Below are 6,855 nucleotides of genomic sequence, written 5' to 3' on the forward strand. Positions count from 1 at the left end.
AGCAGTGGCAGGGGTGTTCAGCTGTCCCGTCGTGCGGTGGAATCTGTGAGGTGTCAGGGGCTGAGCAAGGTCCCCAGGGAGCCCCAGGGTGGGTGTCCCAACTGGGTGGCACTGAGGCTGCCTTTGGGGAACCGCACCAATTCCCTCGCTGCCTGCCTGCACCAGGCCTCCTGCAGGGTGCTGGGAGGGGCAGGTGGGCTGGGGACATCTGGGCTGTGTCCTGTTCACATGCTGTGGGACACGGCAGCTCTCTGACTGAGCCCTCCTCCTGTGCGTGTCACCATCCAGTCCCTGCAGGGCCAGTGCCCACGGGGGATGGTGAGGGTGCTGGGGAGCAGGGTGAGCACATGCAGGGCTGTGCAGAGTGTGTGTGTGTGTGTGTGTGTGCGCGTGTGCGTGTGAGCACATGCAGGGCTGTGCAGAGTGTGTGTGTGTGTGTGTGTGTGCGCGTGTGCGTGTGAGCACATGCAGGGCTGTGCAGAGTGTGTGTGTGTGTGTGCGTGCGTGTGTGCGTGTGAGCACATGCAGCGCTGTGCAGAGTGTGTGTGTGTGTGTGTGTGCGCGTGTGTGTGTGTGAGCACATGCAGGACTGTGCAGAGTGTGTGTGTGTGTGTGCGTGCGTGCGTGTGTGTGTGTGAGCACATGCAGGGCTGTGCAGAGTGTGTGTGTGTGTGCGCGTGTGTGCGTGTGAGCACATGCAGGGCTGTGCAGAGTGTGTGTGTGTGTGTGCGCGTGTGTGCGTGTGAGCACATGCAGGACTGTGCAGAGTGTGTGTGTGTGTGTGCGTGCGTGCGTGTGTGTGTGTGAGCACATGCAGGGCTGTGCAGAGTGTGTGTGTGTGTGTGTGTGTGCGCGTGTGTGCGTGTGAGCACATGCAGGACTGTGCAGAGTGTGTGTGTGTGTGTGCGTGCGTGCGTGTGTGTGTGTGAGCACATGCAGGGCTGTGCAGAGTGTGTGTGTGTGTGTGTGTGTGCGTGCGTGTGTGCGTGTGAGCACATGCAGGGCTGTGCAGAGTGTGTGTGTGTGTGTGCGCGTGTGTGCGTGTGAGCACATGCAGGACTGTGCAGAGTGTGTGTGTGTGTGTGCGTGCGTGCGTGTGTGTGTGTGAGCACATGCAGGGCTGTGCAGAGTGTGTGTGTGTGTGTATGTGTGTGTGCGAGTGTGTGCGTGTGAGCACATGCAGGGCTGTGCAGAGTGTGTGTGTGTGTGTGTGCGTGCGTGCGTGTGTGTGTGTGAGCACATGCAGGGCTGTGCAGAGTGTGTGTGTGTGTGTGTGCGTGCGTGCGTGCGTGTGTGTGTGTGAGCACATGCAGGGCTGTGCAGAGTGTGTGTGTGTGTGTGTGTGTGCGCGTGTGTGTGTGTGAGCACATGCAGGGCTGTGCAGAGTGTGTGTGTGTGTGTGTGCGCGTGTGTGCGTGTGAGCACATGCAGGGCTGTGCAGAGTGTGTGTGTGTGTGCGTGCGTGCGTGTGTGTGTGTGAGCACATGCAGGGCTGTGCAGAGTGTGTGTGAGCACATGCAGGGCTGTGCAGAGTGTGTGCGCACGTGTGTGTGTGTGTGTGCGTGTGAGCACAAGCAGGGCTGTGCAGTGTGTGTGTGTGTGTGTGTGTGCGCGTGTGTGCGTGTGAGCACATGCAGGGCTGTGCAGTGTGTGTGTGTGTGTGTGTGTGCGCGTGTGTGCGTGTGAGCACATGCAGGGCTGTGCAGAGTGTGTGTGTGTGTGCGTGCGTGCGTGTGTGTGTGTGAGCACATGCAGGGCTGTGCAGAGTGTGTGTGAGCACATGCAGGGCTGTGCAGAGTGTGTGCGCACGTGTGTGTGTGTGTGTGCGTGTGAGCACATGCAGGGCTGTGCAGTGTGTGTGTGTGTGTGTGTGTGCGCGTGTGTGCGTGTGAGCACATGCAGGGCTGTGCAGAGTGTGTGTGTGTGTGTGTGTGTGTGTGTGTGTGTGTGTGTGTGTGTGTGAGAAGGGTGTTTATTGGGGTACACACGTTGCAGCGGGTGGGAGGAGGAAGGGCTGTGTGTGTAGCAATGCCCAGCAAGACCCAGGTGGGTCCGTCAGCCCTGTCCCTACTCTGCCCCAGGAGTGCCCAGCTGGTGCAGGGCTCCCCAGAAAGGCTCCTCTCCAGGTTGTCCCCCAGACACCTCATCCTGGCCCAGCTGGCAATGGAGTTTTATTGCTGCTCCTGAGAGCTGCTGTGGAGAGATCCTGGAAGGAGCTCCCAGCCCATCCATCACACACTGACTTGGCATTTATGGAGAACCCAAAGCAACAAATTCTCCCTGGGACATGTGTGGTTGTCGGTGTCAAGGATGGGCTCAGCAAAATTACTGCACCCCCTGCAATGTGCCTGATTCCTTCTGGCCCCCACAGGAGCCCCCTTGGGCTGGCCCAAGGGCTGCCCTTTCCTGGGAGGGGGACCCCAGAGTCCCCTTGGCCACACTGCAATGAGCCCATCTGCCAGCCTAGCCCACGTCACAGCTGGACAGGGGAGGGTGCAATCGTGTTTGAGTGTCTCAGGACAGCTCCCGCAGCCTGGCTCTCTGGTGCCAGGGATTACTGGGGCAGCAGTTTGCTTTTACAGACAGGCCTGGTGGCATCTGTTGTGCTGCACCCTGCTGTGCTGCCCAGTACAAGACAGCTGCTGGTTACTGGGCTGAGCCCAGGGAAGAGCTGTGAGGATGGTTAAACCACTCCTGAGAGAAGCAATGCTCTCCACCTCTGGAGGTATCCCAAAGCCTGAGGGCTGTAGCCCAGAGAATCCAGCTTTAGGTGACCCTGCCTGAGCAGGGATGGCGCTGGACCATCTCCAGAGGTTCCCCAACCTCAGAGAGCTCAGACTCGGTTGTGAGGGTGTCAAGCCCTGAAACAATGGGGCAAATGTTCAAGGCCAGAGGACAAAGAAAAATAAGAATCCAGTTTTGTTTTCTTTTGCAAGCATCTCTAGTTGCAGAGCATGGACAGCAATGAAGGGAAAACATGGGTGGTGGTGGGAGATAGAAAACTAAAGTCCCAGACTTGCTTTAGCTGTCCAGCATCACCAGAGGACACCAAAGGGGAATGTGGCATGTTCCCAAATAAAGCAGCAATTCAGGTCCAGTCTCATATTTCTCTACCCATAAGCAGATGCTGGCAACAAAACATATGATAAACAATATACAGTTTGTCCAAAATTTGGCAATTTTTTCCATGAAGGGTGTTGGGATTCTGATGAAACCTGGTTTTATCATGACATTTTGCTCTGTAAGAAAGCTCTTTTTGGCTGTGCCCAACACTGTGTGTTGCTCAGCAGAGCACAGACGGCCTGACAACAATTTGGCTGCTAAAACTTCTAAAAATAAAAGCAATCATTTTTTCTTTCTTTTTTTCCCCTCTGAAGAAATGTTGCAGCATCACAGCTTCTTCCCAGTACAAACTGTCAAACCTCTTCAGGCTGAGGGGCTGTGCATGACACTGAACTCCAAGATTGTGTCATTCTAGTTTTCTGCAGTATTTTGTTCTCAAAATGGGGTATTTTCTCTGGTCTTGGCAGAAAAAAGGAAGGAAAGAAAAGGTCATAGGGTGGGTTCAAACACTTTTTGTTGTTTGGGCCTGCCCAGACAGGAGCATTTGGGGGGCTCTTCTGGAATTGTCTGCTCTGATGAGGACGTGGAGCTGGAGCTCACCCCTCTGCTCTCTGGGGTGGTTCCTGGTGGTCTGTGCTGAACTGGTTTGAACTGGGAGCTCCATCGTGCAGCATGCCCCCTCCCTGCAGCAGGGCAGCTGCCTGAGGCTCCCCTCGTGCTGCCCCGGGGCTCAGTGAGAGCTGACACTGACATTGCTCAACAGCCAGCAGACTTCAGAGTGGGGCTGCAGTGCATGAACCAGAGTTAAATAACAATCATAGATCATTTTCATCTGAATGTGTATCTGTATCTATCTTTACCTACATCTGTATCTATATCTATATATCTATACCTATACCTATATCTATATCTATATAATCTATATCTATATCACCTATATCTATATCTATACCTATACCTGTATCTATATCATCTATATCTATATTTAATAGGGCTTTACTCAAAGCCATGCAGTTCCCATTACCTGAAACGTCCAGTTAAGAGGAATTGCTTTCACTTGCAGATGTTTTGAAGAAGCCTCTACCCTCCTTCCCAAGGGAAATGTGGCACCACTGAGTGTCAGACTGGGGTTGGAGGTTCCTGGTGACACCCACAGAGGTGTCACCCCTGTGTTTGGACATGGACATGCCCACCAGTCATGCTGTAGGAAAACAAAAGGCATCCAGCCCATGAGAACAGCCCTGCCACCCCCCTTGTCCCTGCTCTCAGCCCCTAGCTTTGCTTGGAGCACCTATTGCTCTCAGTTTTACCCATCTCCCGTGTTTTCACTCCAATTGTACTTCCCTACCTGGGAATGCACCAGAGGCTTTGCATAATGAATCCTATCCATCGTGTCTTCCTCCATTAGACCAAATGCCCTGGCAAGGAGGGAAATTAGATCACCCTGACATATTTTTTTTTTCCTGGTAGAGTTGTGTTGGCTAGTTTTTATCCTTTATTTTTATCACATATTGGTACTTACAAATGGATTGTTCAATAATTTGTTCCTAAAATTTTTCAAGGAACTGAAGCCAGCTTGGCTGATCTGTAACTCCCCAAACTCTTAATGTCCTTTATTTATGTATTTTATTTTTCACAGAAAAAGTGCTTTTCCTGCACTTTCCCAGGATTCCCTAAGCCTTCAAAATTTGTCACAATCTGCTGCTAATGGTTCAGAGGTTGCTTACATTTTCCAGGGTGATTTCTCTTGTCTCCTGACCAGTCAGTGCACTGAGCTTCTCTGGTTACTGGTGATGGCTCTGGGCACTGGTTACAGGCTTGCACTGTGCAGCCATGGTGAGGAAGTCACTGTTTGTTTCTCTGTGTCATCCCTTTGGTTCTTTCCATCACAAGACACGAATGCTAACTCATTTTTCTTTTCATTGCACTTCCAGTATACTTCTGGAACTTATTTCTTTGCCTTTTGTGCCCCTCACTGGCTGTATCTCTCTCTGCTCCTTAGCCTTTCTCATTCTGCCCCCATGCGCTTGAGCTTTCCCTTTATACTCATCCTTATACCCTCATTCCCATTTTTATAGGATTCCTTTTTGATTTTCAGGACACTAAAGTGCTCTTGATGCAGCAATATTGGCCTTTTACTGTTGTCCTGTGGTTCCTCTGCAGCAGGAAGTTTGGCTGCTGTGCACCTCATATACTCTCTTTTAGTAACTTCCCCCTGTCCAGTATTTTGGATTTTTTCCTTGAGATGTCCTCCTGAAGGGTGCTGCTGGTGGAGAAGCATCCTCCTGAGTTTGTTCTGTTCATGTTTGTGCACTCACCTGTCTTTTTTTGGATTCTCTCTTAATTTCAAAACTGATGAACTGCTGTTGGTGGTGGCTCTGCCCCATAGGAGCCAACTGATCCTTCCATACTGGTCAGAAGCTGGAAGAGCTGCTCCCATCCTACCACCCCAGAAATGCACTTTGGAATAAAAAAAGTATCCAGAGAGCTTTCCAAACAATATTTGGGTGGGCTGTGTCCTCCTGCATTTGTTTGTGTGATGGAATGTCAAAATGGGGTGGTGTAGACATAATTATTGCTGTTTATTCAGGCAAATACTTGCTGAATGGAGCCTTAAGTTGAGAATAATTGCAGATAAAATGAAGCTATATTTTTGATTAATAAATTGTTCTTCTTTCAAATGTGCTCAGTTTGAGGTTTAGTGCTATGATAAATCTTCACTAACTTCTCTTCCTGAGAGAAGCAGCAGCAGGGAGGGAATGTGCCCAGCCCAACGTAGGACAGATGGTCCAAGAAGTGATCCCACAGGGAAGTGAAGCCCCTCCCTCTGGAGAGAGTGATGGGGACCTGCCAGATCTGAGCCCGAATATGCAATGGGAAGGGGGAGTGGGAGGGCAGGAGGCATGGGTTAAAGAATGGTTATCACCACAGGAAAAATGGCCAAAATGCCACATTTGTTCTCTAGCCAAAGTCAGTCTGTCCACTCATCCATCCATCCATCCATCCATCCATCCATCCATCCATCCATCCATCCATCCATCCATCCATCATCCATCCATCCATCCATCCATCCATCCATCCATCCATCCATCCATCCATCCCTCCCTCCCTCCCTCCCTGGACTGGGTTTGCATGGTCAGGTTTTGGTAGCAGGGAGGCTCCAGGGATGGCTGCTGTGAGAAGCTGCTGGAAGCCTCCTGCATGTCCAGCAGAGCCAATTCCAGCCGGCTCCAGGATGGACCCACCACTGGCCAAGGCTGAGCCTGGTGGTGACAGTGGTAGCAGGGCTCATGACCCTGTGGGTGACCCACAGGGAGCAGCCTGATCCGGAAGGACTGACCCGGTGGAGGAACCCACCCTGGAGCACGGGAGGAGTGAGGGGTCCTCCCCCTGGGGAGGGAGTGGTGGCAGAGGCAATGGGGGACCAAGTGTGACGGGGACCACAACCCTGTCCCCCTGCACTGGTGGGGGAAACAGGTGTAGAAATCGGGAGTGAAGTTGAGCCCAGGAAGAAAAGAGGGCTGGGTAGAAGGTTTAAGATTTGGGTTTATTTCTTATTGCCCTACTCTGATTTGATTTGCAATAAATCAAATTTTCCCCAACCAAGTCTGTTTTGCCTGTGATGGTGATGGGTGGGTGATCTCTCCTCGCCCTTATCTTAATCCAGAAGCCTTTTGTTGTGTTTCCTGTCCTCTGTGCAGCTGAGGAGGGCAGTGATGGAGAGGTTTTGGTGAGCACCTGGTGTCCAGATGGAGCCAACCCACCACACTCTGCTGCCTGTGACGGTGGGAA

This window comes from Passer domesticus, chromosome 17, assembly GCF_036417665.1.
Source record: "Passer domesticus isolate bPasDom1 chromosome 17, bPasDom1.hap1, whole genome shotgun sequence".
Lineage (NCBI taxonomy): Eukaryota > Metazoa > Chordata > Aves > Passeriformes > Passeridae > Passer > Passer domesticus.